Source organism: Macaca mulatta, chromosome 4 (genome assembly GCF_049350105.2).
Source record: "Macaca mulatta isolate MMU2019108-1 chromosome 4, T2T-MMU8v2.0, whole genome shotgun sequence".
Lineage (NCBI taxonomy): Eukaryota > Metazoa > Chordata > Mammalia > Primates > Cercopithecidae > Macaca > Macaca mulatta.
Genome location: NC_133409.1, coordinates 163,917,978 through 163,944,885, shown reverse-complemented (window position 1 = coordinate 163,944,885; position 26,908 = coordinate 163,917,978). Strand labels below are relative to the sequence as shown.

At 37.5% G+C, this 26,908-nt stretch overlaps 1 long non-coding RNA gene across 1 annotated transcript in view; it reads right to left on the bottom strand.

Moving 5' to 3' along the window:
* Positions 1–26,908, bottom strand: part of LOC144340557 (uncharacterized) — a 115,234-nt gene that overhangs the window by 70,588 nt on the left and 17,738 nt on the right. The window contains exons 4-5 of the long non-coding RNA XR_013416805.1: positions 14,464–14,623; positions 6,377–6,452 (exon numbers count right to left, since the gene is read on the bottom strand). This is a non-coding gene — a long non-coding RNA (uncharacterized LOC144340557). The remainder of the gene's footprint in view (positions 1–6,376; positions 6,453–14,463; positions 14,624–26,908) is intronic.

Sequence of the window (26,908 nt, the reverse complement as noted above, 5' to 3'; positions counted from 1 at the left end):
CATATTCATCTGAAACAGATAAGGGGAACTGCCTACCTGGTGATGGTGGTCTCTCTTTTGAAAATGTTTCTATTAAAATCTGGGGACAGTTGACATATGTTAATGTCCAAGTGCTTTCAGACTTGTCATTTCCTCTCTCAGGCAGGTACACGTCTCATGTCAGTACTCTTCTTAGGTAGAATGGTTTTACATCCTACTTCGTGCTGTCCTGGTGTAATTATCAATAGTGCCTCCTTCCACTTTCAAATATGTCCCTGAGAAGATGTTAAATGATATGTTTGCTCTGCTTCCAGATCTCCCATACACTCAGCAGAAAATAGGAGTTAAATTTAGGGGCTCTGGCACCAGATGGATTAGAATTTGAATCTAGAAGCTGTCATTTTCTGACTTAGTTTTTGGCAGTGTTTGTTCTTGGGCAAGTTTTAACCTCTCTGTCCCTCAGTATTCTCCGATGATAAAGAATAATTACGGAACTAATTGAATAGAGTTATTGTGACGAAGTCATGTCCATAAAGGGTTGAGCACATTGCCTTGAACATACACAAGCACCCAATAAATGTTATCGGTTATCATTATCATTGTTGGTATTGTCATACCCCATCTAGAGCCCTTCCGCAGACTAGAATTAATTTTGAGCTAAGATGTTTTGCAGCTAATGAACTTCTCACGTTCCAAAGGAGTGCCCTTTTCGCAGTGTCAGACTTCCCTGCAGATGTCACTTCCCTGGTATTAGTGCAGTAAGGGATGCCCATAATATGTTTCACCCATGTGAGTTTAGTCCAACATTGGGCTCACTACGGGCTATACAGTAATCAGCAATCACTCCTGGGCCCAATCTGAAGACAGAGATAGAAGTAACAAATTATAAACATACTAAAACTATATAACCAGTATTCTGAGTTCATACCATGTAAATTCATAAAGCATTTTGTTATCCTTACATGTATTATTACATGTATAACAATGTGAGCCTTGAAAGAATAAAGTATTTTTTTCTTTTAGTTCTAAAATTCAATTTAGTGAACTGAGTCTTAATTCTCTACCTTCTACCACTTCAGTGAACCAGTGTAGTTGCAAACAGTCAAAAACAGAACCAAATTATTTTGTGGAGTTTTGCACTGCTTCAGAAGTGAGAAAATCAGAAAATATGCAAAATCCTCTTTTGCCTTACGTGATTTCCACTATCAGTTTGGACCACAAGTCTGGGTCTCATAAATTGTATAGCATAAGTAATGCAATAATACAGTCATGACTTTGCCTTTTTATGTCTTTTTCTGCAGACGGCCTTATTACCAGATTCTCTTTGGTTGATGAAAAAGTTACATCATTAGAGTCATGCTTAATGAAAGTATGCATTGCTTCAGTATCACCAGTTGCCTGCATCTGGTCTGATTTTCAGAGCTGTAGGATTGCATAGATTCTCTGCAGACCATTGTGTTCAAGGTGTTTAAGTCTGTATATATTTGTGTTTTTGTTTTGTTTTATTTCATTTTATTTTATTTTACTTTTTGGAGACAGAGTCTTGCTCTGGTGCAGTCTCGGCTCACTGCAACCTCCACCTCCCAGGTTCAAGCGATTCTCCTGCCTCCACCTGCCGAGTAGCTGGGACTACAGGTGTGCACCACCATGCCCAGCTAAGTTTTGTATTTTTAGTAAAAACGGGGTTTCACTATGTTGGCCAGGATGGTCTCGATCTCTTGACTCGGCCTCCCAAAGTTCTGGGATTACAGGCATGAGCCACCGTGCCAATGCTTTTAATTTCTATTGTATCTCGTCTTCATGGATGACATTGATGTTTGTGAGTATTTGTGATCATCTATTAGAACAGCAAGGCAACAAGTGAACTTTGATATGTCCTCTTCCTAGGAGTAATAACTCTGTTCCTGATTGGTTTCAGCTGAGTGGGGGCAATGGGCGAAACCTGTGGGGTTCTGGTTCTGCAGCAAGCACAGGCTTCTGCTGGCTTTCCAAGGAGTTTCAGCTGCCGCTCTCTGTCCTCCCCTCTCCATGTGTAAGAGATTTCTGGACCAGAAGCAGATCACAGAAAGAAGCAAAAATCTCTTAAATTTCAGTTTCTAGACATATTTGCTCAACAACATATGATTTCCTATTCAAAAGACTACAGCAACTTACTGCTCTAAATGATGCATCTTACCTTCTTATTGCCTGGGACTTGTCTGCCTCAAATGAAAAGTACATGATTTATCCCAAAATATTCATCAGCAGGACAGTGAAGTAATTAGGAACCTATTATTTTGCCAGCAGGGACCGGAGTATGAATTTTAAGCTTGCTGCTGACTAATTAGATAACTTCAGGTATCCAGTGTATCTGAACTTCATCCTTAAAATTTAAATTATTATAATAGTAGCCACCATATAAAATGAATGAAGATGACATGAGATAATACAAGCAATGTCTGATATTCAGTGTTCAATAAATGCTGGCCATTACTATCTATTAGCCTTTCATTTATCTGGAGCATTTTGGTTCTTGTAGCAGTACGGTTCCCACCTAGACTGAAATCCTAGATCGTGGTGTGTGGTTCTTCCTCATCACATCTGTCAGACTTGGTCGAGGATAAGAGCACAGCACAGAACCTCTTCAGACGACTACTGCCACTGCCTTCAGACGACTACTGCCTCTGCCTTCAGACGACTACTGCCTCTGCCTTCAGAAATGTCGCTGCTCTGAAGATAGTGCATAGGGAAGGAGTTAATGACAAGTTACTGAGCTGGAAATAAAGGAGTAGAAAGAATGCCTTTATGGGCACATGAGTTTTCAAAACCTCTCAGCATATCTATGGGACTTTATTTGGAACCAGTGCCATCTGTTTACCGATGTCTCTGACAGAAATGTGTCCATGAATTTGGACCCTTCTTTTTTTTCCCCCTCAGCTGTGCAGTGTGACCAGATGTTCTTGTGTTTCAGAAGCAACCACATCCATCAAGCTCTTTGCAGGCCTGGATCGTTCATGCTTATGTAACTTCATTTCTCCAGCAGTGAGACTAGTGTGCTTGTTTACCCACTTTTTTTTTCCTTATTTTTTTCTCACATTGCTTTAAATTAAATTAAAAGCCAGCACTGTCACTAATTAACCAAGAGTGGCACATTTGTAAACCTGGATTTGCCTGGTTGCCAGTAGAGAAAAATCCCTCTGCACTCTGCCAAAACCGTGTTTACCAGGCACCATTGGTGTCTTGGCAATGCTGCTTGGGTTTTGTCAGAACATAATGTAGCTGTGTAAAAGATGTCCTTCGGAGATGTTAGCTGACTTGCCTTGTTCCCAGACTTAAATATGCTGTGAACTAATTAACACCAGCGTGAGAGTAAACACTCAAATATCGTTACCTTGCGAATAACAGCACACAAATTTCTGTGCATGGGTTTCTGTCTCCTAAAAAAAGAATGATGATGGTTGTTATCACAGGAAGAGAAAATATTGGGAAAGTAAAGCATTGGCATCTGCTAACCGGCATTCTCTTGTCCCAGTTTCTAGCAATCTTAAATCTCTGGGGTAGAGCCATATTCTTCGAAATGTGTGTCATAAGTATTGCAGATTTGGACACAGAAGAGGGAACTGTGACTTTGGGGGCAAATGTGCTATTAAGAAAGTTTGAGAGGGTAACTTGAATTCATGCTAGAAAGAAGAATTTTTTTGCCTTCTCTGTCTTCCTTCTGACAACAGAAGAGCTCTACCGACAACAGGGTCACTTGAGTTCGGGGACTTTTGACTGAAGATGACCTTATTGCTTGGGAACAGCCTGGGGTTGACACCTTCTGGCTATGGGGTAAATAAATATGCTTACTTCATCTGATCCTTGATCTGAGATGACTGACAGTGGGAATTGGAGATTCCGAGTGCCCAAAGAAGTGAAGTTGAAGAGGAGAACAGAGACCAGTTTTATTGAAAAATGCTTATTTTTACGCATTACAATGAAAGTATTCAGTTTTTTTCTTAAAAACTTCATTTTTGTCTAGAAACACAGAATAAAAATCACCTTTATATGTATACTCTATTACAATGCTGCCCGGTAGAACTTTCTGTGAAAATGGAAATGCATTCTGTGCTGATGTGGCCATTGAGCTCTTGAAGTGAGCTAGTATGGCTGAGAGTTAGATATGTACTCTAATCTTAGTTAATTTAAATGTGAATCATCACTTGTGGCTGTGGCTACTGTATTGGGTGGCATAACTGCTCTACGACATATGAACTATGGCATTGTTTTTATTTTTGCAAACCTATTTAATTTTTGGCATAATAGAAGATGGCTGATTCTCATATCTGTTTCTGCATTCTACCTGTTATAATAGTTTTTGCTGTAGTTTATGAAGAAAATATGACCATGCCCAGATACATGCTTGGAAAGGCAGATATAAACTCAAGAATTAAGATTTGATCATTTCTTTTGGCCGGAACTGCCATCTTCCAGTAATTCACCAAAATGACGAACACAAAGGGAAAGAGGAGAGGCACCTGATATATGTTCTCTAGATCTTTTAAAAAACATGGAGTTGTTCCTTTGGCTATGTATGTGCAAATCTATAAGGTGATATTGTAGACATCAAGGGAATGGGTACTGTTCAAAAAGGAATGCCCACAATGTCACCATGGCAAAACTGGGAGAGTCTACAGTGTTCCCCAGCATGCTGTAACATTGTTGTAAACAAACAAGTTAAGGGTAAGATTCTTGCCAAGAGAATTAATGTGCGTATTGAGCACATTAAGCACTCTAAGAGCTGAGATAGCTTCCTGAAACGCGTGAAGGATAATGATCAGAAAAAGAAAGAAGCCAAAGAGAAAGGTCCCCGGGTTCAATTGAAGCACCAGCCTGCTCTACCCAGAGAAGCACACTGTGTGAGAACCAATGGGAAGGAGCCTGAGCTGCTGGAACCTCTTCTCTATGAATTCATGGCCTCGTAGGTGTTAAAAAATAAAAGACCTCTAGACTGCAAAAATGTTTCTCTTCATTGAGTAGAAGTATGGTGTCCTCTCCCACAAAGCAATATTTAAAGCAAATTTTAATTGTGTCCTAATTCATTATGTAATGTCTTTACTATTCAGATTTAATGTATTTCTTGCTGAAAGATGTGAGGTAGCTTACTGTGCAACAAATTACTCAAATGGTTAGAAAATGACCAGGTATTAAGTATGAAATATTTGTACTGGTTTGAAGACAGTACCTTGATAGTACCTTCATCAAGGAAGAAATAAAATAAAATAATTTACAAAAATTAAAAAAAAAGATTTGATAAAATTAACAACGTTTACTGCCTTATGAAAGACTTTCTGTTGAGGCAGATCCTTACTCTGTTGCCCAGGCTGGAGCGCAATGGCACAATCACGGATCACTGAAGCTTCTACCTGCTGGGCTCAAACAATCCTCCCACCTCAGCCTCTTGAGTAGCTGGGACTGCAGGCATGCACCACCACATGCTACTAATTTTTAGAAATTTTTTCGTAGAGACAGGATCTCCTTATGTTGCCCAGGCTAGTCTCAAACTACTGGGCTCAAATGATTCTCCCACTTCAGCCTCCCAAAGTGCTGGGATTACAGGCATGAGCCACTGCACAAGGCCAAAAGATGTTTTTAAATTAGATTAGCTTTACAAAATATCTTTCAGTGCCACTACCTTCATTCACGCAGGCACCAGCAGTTTTACCAACCATTGCATTTGTACCAATAGTACAAATGTCAATGTTATAAGTAAAAACAAGTAACACCAAAGTATTATCTTATAAATAGTTTAGACTTCTCAGGTCCTTTAGAAGAGTATCAGTAACCCCTAGAATTCTGCAGACCCCACTTTTAGAAGTGCTCTAGAATCTTCTAGTCTTCCCCATCCTGCACTCCCCTCCTACCCACCCAATCAAACACACATACCACCCTTTTATCTAACAGAACAACTTAGCTCTATTCTTGGAGACCTTGGAACCAACCAATAACAAGGATCTCGATTTTTCCCCCAAGCAATTAAGTTATATTTCCCAACAAACATAATTCCCACCTTAAAAGGAATTCTGGTGCCATTTGTAAGAATTATTATACTCCTTGTTTACCCTCTCCCATACAAACATCTGTAAATTTTTATTTCATCCCCAAGCTAGTACTTCCAACCTGTCTGCTGGAAAAAATCCACCAGGATATGTACCTGTAAATAATTATCTGTTTCTTTGTTTCCTTTTTGATCTGTTTCTGCTGTAACACGGTGAGTTTATTGCAAGAAAATGGAGTTTATTTTATAAATATTAACTGGATGGATAGATGCATGATATATCAGCTGTGCCTATCGATCCCTCTCCCACAATGACTTGCTTCTCTTCTTGTTTCAGTTTTCTTAATGGTTCTCCCTTCCACGCATTCACTGAGTACTCACTTGAGCTAAGCATCCTCTTTGAACATTTCCTCTTCTTCTGCATAATATATGTGAAAATCACGAGACATAGCTAGTCCTTGGAGAAAAAGAAAATGCATGACTACATGCCATTTGGGTAGATTGTTACCAGGCTATTGTGAGTAAAATATCTGTCAAATTGGTATTTTTAATTGAAAAAAGAGTCACGGTCTCTTTTAGCTTTCTGGTTTTCAATGTAAGACTTGGGTGAAATGAGCTCTACTCATATCACCTGGCAATGGCAATGTGCATACTATATTTTAGGAAATTGTCAAAAACTTTAAAAGGATTCTCACAGCTCAGCTCTATTTAAAATTCAAGAGGGAAAAAAATTTTTAAAAAGTCATGAGGGTTTCAGATGTCCTCCAAGCCCTGGTTTTCTTCACACTAAAGCTTACAGAGTCAAACATTGTAGACCCCACTTTTGGCAGAGAACCCACAGCCTCACATTATGTGGGGACTCAAGGTACCATATTTTAGCCACTAAATTTATTTCTGGACTCTTGTTAGTGACTGTATGAATTCTTTAGGGCCCCATGGCAGAGCGGTCTCCAGGGATTTTAACACATTCTGAATTTGGGTTGCACAGGAGCCTGGAGACTGTTGCTTTCAGCTGGAGCAGAACAACTGACAATGAAAACTGCATTAAAAGCTCCTGGTGACCTCCTGAGGCAATACTGCTACTTTTGAAAATAGACGTGTTTACCTAACAATCACTTAGAAGGAAATTTTGAGATATATGATTAAAATGTATTGAGCTACAGATATGAAAATCTAATCTTCAAAAAGAAGCACAGTATTGTGGTGTAAGAATTGGATCACAAAGAAGAGATTTCTCTTATAGCCCTGGTTTCACCCCCAACTAGTTATATGAACTTGGACAAGTAATTGAACTTCTTTGGGTTTCAGCTCCTAGTCCATATCTAACATGCGACATGAATCACAACTTTCTTTCTATCTTTGAATTCTCTGGCATTCTCAATCCATATAATCCTTTGCTTTCCTATTCTGATAAACCAACTACACACTTGTATCTTTGCCTTTTGTGAACATGAATTCCTAATAACTAAACTGAATTTCATTTTGCTTATAAACTATTTACTACCATACCAATTATAAAATGCAAATGTGAGTATTAGTGTATAAATGATTTGCCTTCCATGGGTACTGAGGCAAGTGTAGTATTAGAAGCCTGGGGTCAAAAGCTCTTCATTTTTCACTCAATGGAATAACTTGTTTTGTCTAACACCTTGGTAAGATCTAGAATCAGCATCACCTTATTTACAAAAAATATAGATGAAAGTTGCTTCTAAGCTCTCCGATCTTTCAATAGCAGCCATTATTAGCAAATACAGATTCATAAATGTGTTATAAATAAATTTTTGGTGCAGCAAAAGAAATAGCACTCAAACATAAATTCAATTTTCTCAGTAAGGCAATTTTACTTCCATAGAAGGGTATGACTCACGGAAGGAGCAATGGCGAGCACACCCAAACAAGGGAGGGGAAGGGGTTTTTATTCCTGATGCAGGTAGCTCCTACTGCTGTGTCATTCCCCTATTGGCTAGGGTTGGACTACACAGTCTAAGCTAATTCTGATTGGCTATTTGAAAGAAAGCAGGGGTACTAGCCATAGTGCCGGAGTGAGTAGTTTGGTCGGAAGGGCAGTTACAGAACAGGTGACTCAGGATGATTCAGGTCAGAGCAGGTGACCAGGGGTGACTCAGGATGGAGCAGGTGACCAGGAGTGACTCAAGACAGAGCAGGTGACCAGAGGAACAGATGTGAACTACCGATTAGAACTGGTGGGAAAGTTTGTTTACTGAAACTAGGCGTGAGGAGAACAAGGAAGTTAAATTTTAAAACGGAGAACAAAGAACAGGGGAGCTGAACATGCTGATACATTGGTTCTTTAAGGAGGATCTCAGAACTCATTGTACTTAACGAATTACAGGCTAAAACCTTTGAAGAGGAATTTACTATATCCTACAAATGCAAGGTCGTATACATGATGAAAATTTTACATGGCAGATACAAGATGTCACAGAGTGCATTATTTTCTAACTTCTTTATTTTATTGAATGAGACATGATGAATGCCCAGTTATCTTGGTGAAGCTATTCATGCCGAGGTTTCCAGTGTCCAAGTCCACGTATATATCACTAAGTACCAGCCCTGGAAAAAGTTGACTTCTAATAACTTTCCAACATTGTTAGATTGGTTACAGAGAAGCATTAGCCACAACTGTAGCATAGGATATTTTCTATATTTCATTGAGAAAGATACCCATTTCTCCACCTAAATAGAATATGGTTTGAGCCTCAGTATAAACTTTCCATTTACAGTGGGGTAGTTTGATTACTGTTTCTTTATTCATGCCATCATTATTGCTGTGACATATAATAAAGCACTGGTGATGAGGGGGAGGAGAAGAGTGCTCATTCGTCTTAGACCATACAGTGATTTACTCTGCAGCAAGTTAGCGTGCAGGATTTGCTCAATAAGAACGTGCATAGATTTAAAAAAAAAAAAAAAGGGCTGTGATTCCAAATATGGGGCTAATTCAGAGACAGTGAACTTTTGTCTAGGAAGCAGGCAGATCAAAATTATCAGCTGTTGTCTCTTAAGAGGTGGTGAAAACTGCTGTGTGTATAAGCATGGTTCAGTTGGTTATATGAGTTTCTATTGAGGCTGCTTATTACATTTTTAAAATGCAATTTTAGCCACAAAAAATTGTTAGAAATTAAATTTTATTTCCTTCTGAACAGACCTTCTGTGAAATATCAGTTTTTTTGTCCCTGTCAGACAACTCCAGTTTATTCCTTGCTAAATTGGAGGAGTATAATTCCGGATTCACCTGTGGTGAGCTATTTGCTGATTACAGTAAATTTCACATGGCTTTGTTAATATCTAACCTCATCTTCAGGTAATTGAAGTCTTCTAAAGGTACATAACCATAGTGGTGCAAACATCCTTAAGTAAAATAGCCAGTGACAACCCATTTATTCACCCTTCATCACCTTCTCAAAGAATTCCTGTTACAACAAGATGTCATCATCCTAATCTCTCAGGACTAGATTAAGGATGGCTGCTTACCCTCTCATCTCTCACTCTCGTTAGTTTTATATTTTCTTACCTAGAACTTTCAAGCTACCTTTAAAAATGCCCCAAGTTATTTTATTTCCACGCCTTTGGGGAAATTGCTTTGAGGTGACTCTGTCTTTATATTTTGATGACCAAATGTAAAGTCAGAGCAACAAGAGAAACCAGAATGGAATAGAGGAGCAATTAAATTAATATTGTAGGTGATGTATCTGAATGAATTGAAGTTGGCATAGTATTTAAATTTACTAAGGAGGGTATCATTTGAAAAATTAAGGACAAGAATTTTAATCTGGCAATGTCCCCTCAAAGTCTTACTAAAAACATATACTTCCGCTTGCCTGTATGAAGTTACCTGTCTTTTCTCTCTCTCTCTCTCTCTCTCTCTCCTCTCTCTCATCAGCCCTCATGAGATCCTGCTTTAATTTATGTGACTAGCTTGCAAGTCTGAACTAAGAAAGGGCAGTTTCTAATATAGTAAATAAAAATAATATCAGAGTCACTTCAAACAATGTTTTTGAAATTTAAGTTCAGAACAGGTAGTTCAGACTTCACAAATACTTTTGGCTTCACACTTGCTTTCCTTCTCTACTATGTCTTCAGTGACATTGTGCAAAAGGGCAATTCCATTTCCATAGGTTACATTGACTTTGCAGAGCTGAAGAAAAAAAAAAAAAGAAAAGAATGAAAAGAAAAAAAAAAAAAACCTGAGAAGGCTTGGTTTGGGCCTAGGAACTAAATAAGCACAAGATAAAAATCACAGTGGAAGTGAGTGTCATTGAAATAAAGTGACTTGTTTTTATCACAAGGCTATTTTCAGTTAAGTCCACTCTAATTCTTATCTTTATTCATCCTACAAGTTATAGATAATGCATGGCCATATTAAAATTCTCTTCTTGGCCTGAATCTCCTATCTCCGATAGACAAGCTGGGTCCTTGACAGCTTGATTGTATGTGTGTTGATTTTTAAAAGACAACATGAAATCGTTAAAGTTGGAATTTCCTGATTATTTTAGACCAGGTTCTACATACTGCACTGATACTACATAGCAATTTTAGAGAGCAACAGTAATTGCATTAAATGACTTAAAGTGATTAGTAGAAGCAGAAGGAATAGGTGATCTGGATTGTTTTTGAGAAAGCTCTTAATGAAGTATATTATGCATGTAGAAAAGTGTAAAAATCTCAAGTGCTCAGTTTGATGTATTTGAACAAAGTAAACACACCCCTTTAACTATCAGACTAAGAAATGGAACATTAACACCCAAGAAGCCCCATGCCCTGCTCAGCCACAATTCCCCAAAAAGTAATCACTCTCATGACTTCTAACAACATAGTTTAGCCAGTATTTGAAATTTACATAAATCGGATTATATAGTGTGTACTCTTCTATGTCTGTTTTTTTTCACTCAGTAGTGTGTGCAGCGATTATTCAAGTCATTCATGTGATAGCAATTGCTGTATAGTATCTTATTGCAGGTATCAACAATAGATTAAATATCTATTAGTATTTGTGCTCTTACAAATAGTATTTTGGGAACACACGCATATGCATTTCTGTTGAACACAAACATTTAGGTAATAAACTATGCATATTATATATATTAATGGATACTGCCAAACTTTTGCAAACAGCTGTACCACTTTTCACACCCATTAGCAGTGTGTGAGGCTTCTAGTTGCCCTACATGCTTACAATCTCTTGCTATTGTCAGTCTTTGTTATTGTAGTCAATTTGGTTGTATCGTAGGAGTTTTATGTTTTAGTCAGAATTTCCTTGACAACTAATGAAGGTAGATTTTTTCATATTTTTATTGGCCATTTGGATGTGTTTCTTGGAGAAGTGCTTATTGAAATCCTTACTTCATTTTTCTACTGACATATCTTTTTGTTACTGATAGGTAAGAGTTTATGTATCCCTAATATAAGTCTTTTGTGTGTGTATATATGTGTGTGTGTGTGCATGTGTGTGTGTGTGTGTATGCATTGCCAATGTCTTCTCCCTCTCTGTAACTTGCCTTACCACTCTCCTAATGGTGTGTTTTAATGAAACTGTTTTAATCTTAATCAAAGTTTTATTTATAATTAGTGCTTTTTGAGTCCTGTTTTAAAAAATCATTCTCTCCCCAAGTTTCATGAAAATATTATCTTTTCTTCTAGAGGTCCTAGGGTTTTACCTTTCACATTTGTATCTATGAGCCACCTTAAATTATGATTTAAACTAATTCTTCCTCTACAAATATACATTTCAGCTGACATCATTTATTGAAAATAAAATATTTTCCTTCACTGCATTGCAGTTACACTTTGTTATGCCCCAGGAGACTATATATTTGTGAGTCCATTTCTGGATTCTCTATTCTGTTGTATTGGTCTGTCATTGAACCAATACCTCATTGTCTTAATTATGAAACTTTGGAACAAATCTTGATATCTGACGGTCTATCACTGAACCAACACCTCATTGTCTTAATTATGAAACTTTGGAACAAATCTCGATATCTGACGGTGTTAGTCCTTCAACGTTGTGTTTCCACAAGGTAGCCTGTCATATGCATATATATTTTTAAATAAGCCCGACAATCTTCACACCCCCACCCCACCATTGCAACAGCCCAACAACAGCAACAGCAGCAAAACCTGTTGGCATCTTGATAGGAATTGTAGTAACCATATATGTTACTTTGGAAATACCAGAAAACCTTGAAAAAATTGTGTCTCATGAATTTGGAGTGGACACTAGTTAACTCACTACACTGTTATTAATCATTCTACATGTGTTAGTTCACACCCTTTCTATGATTGGTTATAGGCAACTTAGCAACCCCTAGTATGTTAATTTTGAATATGATTACTGCTTATACCAGATCCTGTCACCATACCCATCTGACTGTAGGTTTTACAGAACTGCAAATGAAGTAACCCTCGTTTTGACACCATTAAGATATAAAATGGTCCTCTCTGGGGAGCAGGTAGTCGTCGGCAGCTGAAATCAGTAAGACGCTGTGGCCAGAACTGGGACATAGTTCATAAAATGTACACTTTACAATTCATCCCCTGACTCTGAGAATATTTTTAGAATTTAATTAAAAAATAAAATACTGAGTCATCAGTCTATAACATGGAATATGCTTCTATTTGCAAGTTTTTAAGTGTGTCTGAATACTGTTTTTAATTTTCAGTGCAGAGGTCTTGCATGTCTTTCTTAAGTATTTGATATTTTTTGAGCTATTGTAAATAGCATATATTATTTTTACATTTCAATTTTCTACATGTTTGTTTTATCTGATTTTTTTTTCTGGATCTTAACACTGGTCTGCTATAAACTACACCAAGCTGAAAGCAGAAACGGAGACCTACTTAGATTATAAATAACTATTATGTTAACAGAATTACCTTTGCACATATGAAAAAAGAATGTTGCTTTGCAGAAACACTAGTTATGTTTGATCTGTAGTGATCCTAAAGGTGATTATGAGAAAGAAAATTAGAAAGTAAGTTTTTGGTTTTGTTTTTTGCTCAGTTCTGATCATCTCTTTTACCGTGAGACTATGTAAGTGCATTCTCAGCAGAAATCACAGTAGAGGGTTAAGTGGACTAAATCGGATTTATACTGCCTATGAAGGTGCAATAAATGGGCACAAAACTACCCCAGTGTGCAAAACTCTTCAGTGTAAATGAGCCAAACTGCTAGTTATTTGTCAACGGCTCTATCATTATCCTGTGCGCATCCACCCCTAATAGGGGCTGTCAGGTTCATATATGGCTTGTATGTTGTGAGTTGTTGTGTCTCTCCCGATAAATTCCTGTCAGTTGTGGATCTATCTGGTTAGGACATTAGAGCAAGGAAAAAACAGTGCAGTGATTGACAGTGATCAGAATGGGGTGATGGAATATGGGATGTGGAGAGAAATGGAGGGAAGATAACAAAGAAGCATAAAGAATAAAAAATTGTATGCTATATGGTTGAATTCATCCATCTTGGAGCCTGATTGGTAAGCCTCACATTTAAAAAGTAAAAATCCTATTACTATTTTCTTCCTAGCAAATGCACATGGAAAATCAGTATAACACAACCAGTAAAATAAGTCTCAGCCCAGGGGACAACCCTTCTTTAAGTCCACAAAAAGTAAATTCAATATGTAAATACATTTTCCCATACTTTTATATATATTTCTAATAATAAAAGCAAATATGTGAGTTGTGTAATTCTCATCTGATGGGGGAACTGAGAATCAAGGAATTTAATGACTGATACCTTGAAAAACAGCTAAATTCAAGGACTTTTAAACCTTGCTTTAGAATTCTTTCTATAAAACCATACTGATATGTTAATTTTATTCCTTCTAGAAATACCTCTTGGCATCCTAAAATATAAATGTAATGATTCTTAGAGTATTTCTAAAATGCATCAAATTTCTACTCTTTTTTTCACATTTTATGCATTTGTCCACTTTGAATATTTCATCAATATTTTCATTAGAATCCCCTTTGGGTAGTTACCTTCCTAGGTCCAACATTGTGATTCTTGCTTTATCTCAGGTAGAATTATCTGGAACAAAGAAGCAGCAACCCAACAGTTTGGAGGGCATAATGTGGCTCTTTTTTGACAATTGATCATAATTAGTGGTATAAGCAACCACTTATGTGGTTAGTTAGTGGTTAGTTCGATACAAAGCAACTTCTAAAATGTCAAAAAGAAAATATCAAAACAGAATCAAAGTGAACAAAAGCACAGCCATAATTGATATCCATGCCCTGTATTCCTGAAGCATTGGAAACCTAACTGAAAAGCTAAAACCCTGTTCACACCAACCCTAAATTTTGTTTTCTCTCTCTTACTGTTTTCATTTATTTAGTTTTTTTTTTTCTTTCTTTCTAAAATTGAATTAACCAATATTTGCTGGCCCACCAGCCATAGAAAAGCTAGGTTGGGGAGCAATATAACAAAAGGAGAAAAAACATACCAAGTGATGAGTCTGGAGATGTGATTTTTCAGTTCCTGCCTATATCTTATAGTCGTGTGACCTCGATCACCTCTCAGGACCAGGCATTTGCTCAGAGAGTGTTTGGGCTTGGTGTCACCTAGCGTCCTCGTTAGCTCAAAGATCACCCTGAGCTCTTGACCTAGTGGGGAGAGGAGAGATAGAAGCATGATGACTTTAAAAGTACCCTACAACTTAAAGTATAATAATAATAAATAAATTTAAAAATAAAAAAATAAAAAAAAAAAGAGCCTCCAATGGAATGCCTCATTTGGACTTATTTTCCCATTACCAAAGGCTGGCAATGAGGTTTAAAGGCTACATACACGTAAACTGATTTGGGAACAAAAAGATTTTGAATGTTTATATTAAACTGTTTGAACTATCATGAGGGATATTAAAATGTCTGTGACACAGTTCGTGTCATAGAGGAGATTTTTCTTTCAATGGAGAAGACATTCTATACAAATACATAATAATGTTGGAAAAAAATCTGAATAAGCCTAAATGGAGTGCTAAAATTACAAAAGTATAAGCATTAGATGCTATAGAAATTCAGATACGCAAGACACATCTGGAGGAGCACTGAAGATGATCTTGAAGGAGGGGCTTGGGGAGTGGACAGATTTGGATAAGCAGATGTATATAAGGAGGTGCCCATTTTTGATGAGAACAACATAATCAACTGAATACATAGAAATGCAAGAGGAGATATCTTCCAGGAATAGTGAGAAGAAAGTCATCTTGGATCAGAGGACTGTTGGGAGGTAGGATTGGAGGAGGCAGGGAGTATCCATATTTTATAGATGATGTTCAGGTTGAAGAAGCTGGACTTTGATAGTTCATGAGGAGCTAGCAAAGGGAAGGGATTGCAGAGGGAAATTTAATCTTTCAGAAAGATAAAACAAAGGCCAACTGGAAGAATTGATTAAATGAGAGAAGACATTAGTGGCAAGGAGTCAAGTTGGATATCTATGCAACTGCCAGGTAAAGATGAAAACCTAAAGCATTAGAAATGCAAAAAATCACCGGGCACGGTGGCTCATGCCTGTAATCCCAGTACTTTGGGAGGCTGAGGCGGGAGGATCACTTGAGTCCAGGAGTTCGAGACTGATCTGACCAACATGGTGAAACCCCGTCTCTAACAAAGAATACAAAAATTAGCCAGGTGTGATGGCAAGCGCCTGTAGTCCCAGCTGCTCAGGAGGCTGAGGTACAAGAATCACTTGAAGCTGGGAGGCGAAGGTTGCAGTGAGCCCGGATTGCACCACTGCACTCCAGCCTGGGCAACAGTGAGGTCTGTCAAAAAAAAAAAGAGGGGGGTGCGGGGGGGAATCCAATGTTGTCCAACATTGGAGGAACTTCCTCAATAATTCTCTTTTCTCCTTTCCCTTCCTGATCTGAATAAACCTCTAGACAAAATTGTATTTTCACTCATCAAGCCTAAGAAAGCGTCCTAGTTCCTACTGGTGGTCTTTGGTTGGATGATATAGAATTGATTTTGTAGTTTGCTTCATGGAGGCCACTGGGAAATTTGTTCGTTGGAATGACCTTTTGTGTTCACCCGATTATTGAGACATGACCGAATCCCCATCCTTAGTTCAAAAAGAAAACAAATCCTCTTCATTACTTTGCTGGCTCCCCTCCCTTCTTGATCTTAGCCAACTTTTTTCCAGGGTCTCCTATCTGCTCTCCTCCCATGACGATATTCTTGGATATTTTGTTCCCTTGGAGTCAAAAGACACACTCTTTATGTGGTGAAAAAGAGTATGTCTCATCAAAGTCACTCTGGACTAGCTGTCTATAGCCCAGTGATAATAATTCCACTATCTAAAGGAAAAATGTAATTTTACCACAAACACTCCCATGATGATTCAGTCCTAACTCTTGCCAGAGAGAAGGCTACGCCATTTTTTTTTCTATCCCCAGCACACAGGCTGCTGTGAAGAAGCATCTGCTGTCTAATTCTTTTCTATATTAGGATAAAATGCTTTTTGGCTTGCTGATTTCAGGCCCTTAGGAAAAGAGAAAACAAAGTTTCTCATAAAGTCTTCATTGCACAACAAGTTGGTCTGTGTTCTGGGAACCCCAGGCATGGACTTGTGGACCGAGCCACAAGAGCCATAGCTCAGAGATAATCGGGTCAGGAGTTGGATGTGATGTGCTTGCTCTGGGGGTATAGATGGTGTCTATGTAGCTATAATTCTTCCACTGTGGCTGCCTTAATGCCCAGATCATTTTCACTGGCTTCTTATCACATTTGGGAGGACCAGCATACTTTTCCTAAAAACTAACCAGATAGAGAGTTTGGTTTTCTACAGCTCCAACAGAATGAGGCACAGGAATAAAAATCCGCATTCACAGATGAATGTGTCCTTGAGAACGTATCTGGAGAGCACCTGAGGAAAAAGCATTAGAGTGCTATTTTCCTACCAGTTCCTTCTGAGCCTCCTCCCCGCAGGGCTGCTTTTGATTAAGACAAGGGCACGCTGTTCCCATGAAGACTCCCGAGCCAGGGCAGGGGCAGGAGCCAAGGGAGGTGGGGCTACTGAAGGAAGCATCACCTGTTGAAGGCTGTTGGCCTATCTCATGAGAAGGCTAGATGGGAAAGTCTAGGACACACACCTTGTATTTTGCTCTCTCCTCTCAAACTCCAGCTTTCTGTGTACCAGTGAGCTGGCTCACATTGCAAGTACTGGCCATCTGCACAGCATCCCTGGACACATTCAGAAGTAAACTGGGAGGCCCAAGCTCTCTGCTGGGAAACAATCACATCCACAGGGCTGTGTGCTGTGTTTGTGTTGGTAATATAGTAATAATCATTATCATTGCTGTTATTGTTATGATTTTCCAAACTGGCTCATTTTAATGTATTTTCTATGACCCTCACCCTCATGGATATAGAGAGATAGTTATTGAACATGCCTTAAACTAGCACATCTCATATGTCTTACTACTTGCAATTATTATTTCAGGACCATAAAGAATGCAGCTTCCTTTTCTGTCCAGCAAGATATATTTCAAAGCCAAAGAGTGCCATATCACAGTTAAAAGGACTAATTGTTTTAAAAAGTCAAGGTGATGAAGGAGGAAGAGTATTTACTAAGTCATAAACATTTGCTTCTTCACAAAGCCCAGATTTTAGGCCTCTAGACATAACATACCTGTTCTCAGAGTTTTAACAATGCAGCTCTCAAAAGACTCCCCTTTGGTTGTAGGCGATTCACAGATTTTTAGCTTCTTACTCTCTGGTTAGGGTTGATGTGCCAGGGAACTGTTTTTATTAGGTTTCAACGCATCTGCGGTGCTTAAATAAGAGACTGAAACAGGCACTTGTTCCATGCTGTAGGGTGATAAGTTGCATTAATTTTTATTTTAGGCTGTCTCCAAACATGGCTTTTATAGACTAATAAAAAAGCAATTTTTATAAGTTCACAAAAAACAATGAACACAGTCGAGCATAAATATCTTACAACCAGGGCCAGAGGAAAATTATGAACTAAAAAATCTGCTGAAAGAGGCACAAAAAGCACAATTCCTAGATGCTGCATTCTCAAGGTAAATTAAACTCTCACCTACGTGAAAAAGTGTGTAAATATAAATTTCCACTAGTGTTTCTTCCCTGTTCTTACCCTGCTGTAGTCTGGAACTCTATCTCCCTACTCTTCACTAATTTATACCCATCATACTCTTTAAGATCAACCTCAAATATTCAGCTCTTTTGGAGGTAATATTATCCATTAATGCCAGTCTTCTTTGGCATCCCTGTAACGCTTACTTTTTAATATTTTGCTTTATATCAATCCTTAAAGTATTTGTTTTTCAAAACTTAACTAGATTGTAAACTTTTTCAAAAATATGGAATTTGTTTTCTTTCTGTAAAAAGAATTCTGCAATAGCATCTAAGACCAATGGTTGATATCTGCTAACTACTTATTGTTACTATTATTTATATGATGCAAAGGCTATAACCCAGTTAAGTTAACCTCCCAATTCTCCCCCACCATAATAATCCTAAGATTCTTATCTAGGAATCTCATAAAATAAAAAGAATATAAATTCAAGGATTCTATCTTTTCTTTCAATGGATCTTCTTAATAATACAGGCCTAGAGCAATTAAAAGTATCTTGGATTTAAAGAAAATGTAACCTGTCCACAATTGTTGACCACAAATTCTAGTACTTGCATGTGTTTTAGCAAAATTCATATCGAACATTAATGCCAGAGCATGAACCAGGACAGCCTTAATTTGTTTAGGACTCTACCTGATTTTTTTTAAACCTCTGAGTCTAGATTCACAGTTGCATTTTTCTATTTTGCTTTCAATGACTGCAGAAAATCATCACTTAGTTGAAAATTTCACATTTCCATATACGTGGTTGTTCAGAATATTCTTGGAAAAATTAGGAAATGTTTCAGTAAAATTACTCTATTGTCATATCCCTGGAAGGATATTTTATATGGGCAGTATCTATCAGGCAATAAAAAATTTAAAGTATATTTTGAATAGCTGCCTTACCAAAGCTATAACAAAGGTTTTAAAATAGTGGTAGTACTATATTACTATACAATTTAAAATGCATATTTGAAATATACTATCTCAATTAATATTTAATGTACATACCAAAATAATTTTCTCAAAAGCTAAGGAAAAAATTGTGACTTATTCAAACCTTTTGTTTACTTACTGCCAAATGTCTAAATATTTGAAAACTTCCAGATGACTGATAGCGGTTTTGACTTTTGATTCTGCCAGTCTTAGATCACGTGATTACCCTTTCAGTTTAGAACGTAAATCATTGCTTTTACTACTTCTATAAATTTTGTGTTCCAGCCACACTATTAGCCTGACATAAAATTGTTTATTGCTTTGATACTCCATGCAAAAAAGGCAAATAAACAAAATATCCAGGAACCTTAATATACAACCTGTTACCTTACATAAAGCATCTTGCCTTTCTTAGTCCTGTAAGTCAGTTAAGGCTTCCTAAGGTAGCGCTCAGTGTTAAGGTGTTCATTGTTTTGTTTGCTTGTTAGAAAACTAAAAGGATTACCTAGAATTGAGGTGGGAATATAATATGGATAGGAAAAATCATAGTGTTTTTTTCTACTCACACACCCACTTAACACTTCTGTAACCAGGTGCCTGTGGAGCGTTTCCCACACACCAAGCAATTCTGCAGTGGACACCAGCTGGGTGTCTTCCAATTCAATTCAGTACTGTCACAGCTACCTGGAGATTGCATCAGATCCCACAGGTTAAGGGCTCAGTCCCAAAAAAATTGCCCAAACTTGAGATGCCAGTTGTATGCCCCAGGTTGTGACCTATGCTTCTGACCAACTGGCTATAAGTTGGAGTCTCCATGGTCCCCTCCTTTGAGTTCAATTAATTTGCTGTGGTGTCTCATAGAACTCAGAGAAACATTTTATGTTTACCAGGTTATTAATAAAGGATATAATAAAGAGTACAGATGAACAGCCAGATGAAGAGATACATAGGGCAAGGTCTTGAAGAGCCTTGAGTGGAGGATTTTCCATACCTGTTGAGTTGAGTTGGACTAATTTGAAATTAGTCATTTTGGGATTTTATGGAGGCATAATTACATAGATAAGATTGATTAAGTCATTGACATCAGTGATCAACTCAACCTTCAGCCCCTCTCCTCTCCTCAGAGGTCCAGGGATTTCGGGGCAGGAGCTGAAGGTTCCAATCTTCTAATCACATTGTTGGTTCCCTGGCAATCAGAAAACAAAAGATACTGCTCTCACCCAGGAAATTCCAAGGAATGTAGGAGCTCTGTGCCAGATGCTCCTATCACTCAGAAAATTACAAAGGTCTTAGGAGCTCTGTGTCAGGAACCTGGATCAAAGAGCAAATATTAGAACAAAAAATTATCCTAGCACCCCTATACACCAGGGTTTTAGGAGCTCTGTATGTCAGGAATCTGGGGCAGAATCCACAAATATATTTCTTATTATATCACAATACCTCCAGGTCCTATTTGCCAGGAAACCCATTCTATATGGCACCTTCGTGGTGGGTATATTCTTTCCTGTGAACCCTGTAGTGGAAGTATGTGACAGGTGGGGGAATTGGAGGCTCATCTCTAATTTCTCTAGAGGAGGGATTTGGGGTCTAGAACATTTGCTTGAAAGCTAGCTTTACCTAGCAAGAATATCGTTTTACTTAATTTGTTATTATTTTGAGACACTTTGGAAAAATTTCTGGAGATGATAAGAAGAATTGTCCACGTTAGTTAAAATGATGCTAGCAGCTGAAACTAACAAATTCAAAACTTAATGTCTTAACACAATAAAAATTTACTTCTTATTCATGTAACATAATGCATATTCCTGGTCAGGTGGCTTTTCTCAAGTACCAGGTCAAGCTTTCGTCTTCTAAATACCTGCCTTAGAGGTATCAGTGATGGCTATGAGATTCTCTGAAGGCGGCAGCAGTCATGCAGAAGCTCTCCCTCGGAGAGCGTTTCCTCAACCATGCTGTACTATACTTCCTGATTCATAAGTTCTTGTCTTTGTAGGGATCAGCAGCTACCAGGGATGACATTGAAAAGATAGGACTCATTGTGCACAGGAGTTTTATTTCAAACCTTCATACTTGAGCCTTCTCATTTCCTTTTTCTCCTGACTTGATATTGCTTTTCTTCATGCCTGAATGAGTTTTTAATCCTGCCAAGGTGGAAGTTCATATTTGCAACTTTTATTTCTTATTTCAAAAGAAAATGAAAGCTAAAAATGTCTGATTAATTTTCAAAAACTAGAAAAGGTTAGTTCTTTCCCACCCCCATATAACACAAAAATGAATGTGCTAATTTAGCTGAAATGTTATGAAATATGTACTATTGGGTGGAAACCAAGTATGGAAATTCCATAAACATTTCCCACTGTGATATCTCCTCAGAGACACCTGCTCGCTTCCTACCAAACAGATTTCTATTCCAATAATAAAAATGTAAATACATTCAACATCAGTAAAAAGAAATTCACCTACCAATTTTGGGAAGCCGTAGCTCTCTAAGCAAGTTTTATGATCTTTTACAACATCACAGATGACTCCAGTCATGGATCAATACATTATACACATTTATATATGAAAATAATAGTAACTGCCTGGATTCTATCATTATCTTCAGCTACAAATTTCAGTCTACAATTACAATTTCATTACAGTTTTAAATGTTCTCCTCTAAACATTTTTAAGCAACTAACTAGCCTCATGAACACTACTGACTCTCAGTGAAATGATTAGTGGAAGGATAATTGCATGTCAGATGTTGTGTAACTTTTTGGGAGCCAGTTTCCCACAGCATTTTAAGTTCTTGGAATTCCATCGATGATGTTCTCACACTATTCATGCTCAAAAATTCACTGGCAACACACATCTGTGTTTACCCTTTCAATCATGATAATGTCCACAATACTTTTCATATTCCTAGAGGATTAAGTAATACCTCCAGAATCTTAGAAGACAAACATGACTTATGTTGGACTTGAAATCATTCTACCATCCATAATAGGAAGAGTCTAAAATTGGAAACCACCTACACACTAGAAGCAGAAGATTGTCATAACTGCCTATTTCTGGCTTAATAGCAAATTAATATAATGAAAAGATCTGTAACGTAATGACAGAAAATATATAACCCTGGATATGGATCCCTTTTCTCGCTCTTCATCTGCAATCCAGATCAATTCTGCTTAAATTGGATAATTTTTTCAACATATGAAATATGCTGTTGTTCATATTGGTACTTTGTTCACAGCAACAAATACACATGGAAGCAATCACAGAATGGAGGAAAGTCATCATTCTTTCCTTATATAGAGTTGAGAAAACTCTTGACTCATCATCACCCTTTCTAAAAGGGTCTTAGGAAAGAAATATAGGTACCATAAGGTCAATTTCCTGCACCTCTGGGGTATAATCAGAATTAAAAAAACAGAAAACTCCTGAAACCAGATATGCTCAGTGCAGTTGCCGCCACCCTTCTTCTCACTCTCTTGGCCAATATCATTAATTGATCACATTAGTCTTTCTCACTGGGGCCAGATTCAGGCACAGAATTTTGCTCAACGTATAGTGTTAGCTATCAACTACCAATTAACCATTGAGCTAAGTTGTAACTCAATATGAAAATCTATTTGTCATTCTTGACATAGACGATCCCCTGGGTAAGAATTAGAGAGAGAGAAAAGCTACACAGTCATGACCTTGGAAATCCTCCCTGTAGATTCAAGTGGTCCTACCTACAATAAAAACTGCTATTTACATTATAGCTGAGGCCATTTTCTTTTGATATGATTTTGTCTTGGGAGGCTTTGTGAAGCTTTTCTGGCAGGCATTATCTGTGATGACCATATGCAGGGTATACAGAATAACAGAGAAAAAAGTTTAACTTTCATTATACCTAGAATACCCTTTTTCCTCTGTTGAAGTTTCAGCAGTGATTAAGCTGTAGCTATACAAGCTGTCAAATGCAGGAACTTCAGCCAAATAGACTGGGCCACCTACCATCATGGTGGGGTCCAAGAAGTACTTTCCAGGGGAAGCAGGTCAGGACCACTTTATTTCTTCTCAGTCTTTGAAAAGTAAAATCTCTGTTGGCCCATAACCATTTGGGCAACTGTTTCACTAAAAATTAATTCTGAATCGTAGACAAAACAACACATATTCTAAACCACATGGCCGTAGTTTTTGTACCAATTGTCAATCTATCTTTTCTTTCTTTCTTTTATTTGCCCTCATTTCCTCACTGAGTTATTTTTAATTTTTAAAAATCACGTTGTGTTGTTTTTAGGCATCTTAAATCATTTGTGGAAGAAGGGAAGACATAAATACATAAAAATGAATTAATACATAAATACATCAAAATTTTCTCTGCTAGTCTTCTTATACTACACAACCCACAAATCTACCGCTGAAGGCTAATTCCTTCTGAAAAGTATTTGTTTTGATTTTGTTTCTATTAGCTAAGAGGATCTGTTTTCCAAATCATCCAAGAGAAGTATGTTAAAGGCATTAAAATATACCTAAGAACAATAACACAATACCACTGATATTGTAAATCTTATGGTAACATTTTATCCACTGCTGCAATGTCCTTTATTTGTACATTTAAGATATTATTGGGCTTTTTTTTTTCCACATGAGGAAGCTGGAGCTATTAAAGGTATTCCATGGTTTAACCAACCTTTCAGGAAACATCAGAGGTACAAACAGCTATAAGAAGTTGGTTCGTGTCTCTAGGGGGTAATATTCCCCTGAAAGAAGACATTACTCCCTCTCTTTATTTATATCTGTGAAATCTTGCTTTTGACTTGACCAAGCTGAAGAAAATAATGTCTCTCAGGTAACTGATAGACTGTGAAATTAAGTTCAAGAAATCAGATCACTTGAAGAAGCAATCTTTATCCCTGACTCTACCTGCCATCACAGGCTTAAGGAAATCTGGCTTTGAACTCATCCATCAGTTCTGTTTCCTCTACTGGTTTTTGCATTTGGTGGAGGAAACCGGTGGTTTTTAGACTGACAGAAAAAAAAGTTCAACTGAGAACAAAGCTTTCTTACAGGTATTTTTGCTGGCAGTAGTATCTTTTTCTCCTTTGAGCCCTCAGAGCATTTTCTAGTTTTGCAAATATTTTCCTTTTGAGGCCTTCTTACCAAAGCTGTCAGCAGGATTTATGGTAAATGCAATTTGTAATAGACAAGGACTGTTTCTTTGTATGACATTGGCCAAATATATTGCTCTTTACCTGAGTATTTGTAACTGTTGGTGGTTTCAACTTCAGTGTTGAAATGAACTTGATTTCATGTTAGGGAAGCAGTCTATTGTCTTGTTGACAAGAAGTGGCTTCTTATTCTACACAATAAAATTAAACTCACTATTTATTGTGCCATTATTTCTGTGTCAGCTGGTTCGTGTATATTACTTCTGAGTCAAACAAAAATAATATGGAGTTTTTATTATAATTATTATCCTTATCAAGTAGCTTTGAAAACAATGTCAGAGTGATTAAATAGCAATAAATAGCTGACTGGAAATTAGAACTTAAACCTACGAAAATCTGAATTCCAATCCTGTATTCTACACCATTCTCCTCCCGTCATAAATGTTTTATAAATACATTTCTCTCAGGCTTCAACTTTTTAAAATACAAACTTTATACTAATCACCTTTCATGGATCTCTTGATGATAATCACCTTGGAGTATGTAGATTCCTTCCCCTTTCAAGGATAATTGAAAAATGCCAAAATCCATGCAGCAGCACACTGTATTATATTTGGTTTTTTCCAAGTTTGCAATGAACTGCGTTTGGAACATTCAAGTTGTTATCTGAAGTGTTTAATTTCAATGCTGTACTTCAGGAACCAGTGAAATTAAATCAACAAATATTATGCATTATTTTTCAATATACAAAAGAAATTGTCTAATGTGATTAACATATTAATGAGGTCAGTCACCTTATTTGTGTTTAAGTCATTCTAAACATTTTCTTTGTAATATTCCATGGGATTTTAAAGATGTTTCAGGGAATTTTGCCTCACATCCTTTATTTTAATTTTAATTAGTTTTATTGCCATGTCTACCTCTATTTTTTCTTATACTCTATTTTCTTATTGCTCCATTTTTTTGCATTTGTAAAATATGGTTTGATTCAATAAGAATGATGTGACACTTATACAAGAATGTGTCTGTCAACTGGAAATAAAACTTACCCAATGTAGTTATCATTTTACTTTTCACGGAACAGTTTGGACATTTAATACTCCCACAAGGCAGTAAATAGATCTATGTGTTGTGTTAGAAATATTTTATTTCTGCTAATTTTTCTTACTCTTTTCTAGGCATATGCAGCAAACAAATAAGTCTATCTAGCTTTCTGGATTCTGAGAATTGTCACTTTTCAGTCCAGGTTCCAATTGTTCATTCACTTAACTAAGAGCTATGTTTAAGTGCCTGTGTGTGTGCCAGGGACCATACTAGCACTAGGCTATGGCAATGAAGGAGATAAAGCCACCTGGGTCCTCGAGAGATCACAAGTCAGGGAAGAAGACAAAGACAGAACCTATAATCACACATGTGGTGAGGGCTAAAAGAGGGGAAGGATGGAGTGTTGTTTGAGCCAATGACAGAAGACTTAATGAGCTTGAAAGATTGAAGGATCAGCAATATCTTCTCTGTAGAGGTGACATTTTTAAGAAGAAATAAAGGAATCAGCCAAATGTCAATGGCAGGGGAGGGAAATTCAGGCTTTGCAGGCACCAGGAGCCACTTTTGTTGAGGAACAGAAGGTAATGTAAGAGGCTAGCTCCTTTCCTTGCCTCGTGTTCATGGCAAGGATTCTGAACATACTTTATAGAAGTTTATTTTTCCAATGTCTAAAATAAAACATTTAGAAAAAAAGCTTTTACTACCATGTTTCCCTCTTTTCATACGTTGGTTATTTTTCAACTCTTGACACAGATAAGATGGAGATGAAGCCAGAAGACAATTGTGTGCTATTAGCAAGGAGGTATTATCAAGGAGGTATTTCAAGGAATCATTTATTTTTCCTCACCACAGGCATTGCGATAAGTTCTTCTTTTAATTTATAGTTGTTGTAACTCTATGAGGTATCTGTGATTTCGATTTTTGCAATGGAGTAAACCAAGGATGGGGGAGGGTAAGTTACTCACGCTGGGTGAACAGAACTAGAATTTGCAACCAGCTGTCTTCGACTCAAAGGTACAATGCCTCTACAAAGTAGCAAAGGCACAGAGGGAGCTTATCATGAGCATAAGTAGAAACAGTGACCATCTAGTTTAAGTGAAATTAAGGAAAGTACTCAGGAGATGAGGCTGGAAGGTGCAACGTGATTGGGAAAGTATACAAACAGGTATCATGGAAATTCTTGGCTTTCTACTTAGAGCCTAGCTTATTTCCAAATAGGTGTCTTCTCATCATCACCATCCCATGCAAGGAAACCTGACTATCCCCAGCTCAAGGGGCCTTATATTTCTATGGATAATTTTAATTGCCTCAACAGCAGTTGATCAACACTATATGGCAAAGTCAATCACCTTTCATCACTCCCCAGCTCACTGGAGTTGTTTTAGGAATACACAAAAAACCAAAATGAAAGGGGACATCTAAGAGGTTCTCTGAGAAAAAGTTCCATTGATTTTCTTTTTTAAAGTTCCTGGAAGAGATGTGAGACCCAGAACTGCAGCAGTCATTTCACCACAATCCTGAAGTGGAAGCCAATTAAAGTGAGGACTCTTAAGTTTTAAAGGAGAACATGAAGAAATTATCAAAAGGTGCTTAAGATCTTTGCTCCTGGAATCACCTGGTGACTTCCCATCCTGGCTCTGCCATATTCTGACTGGATGACCATGGGCAAGGTATTTAACTTCTGCAAACCAC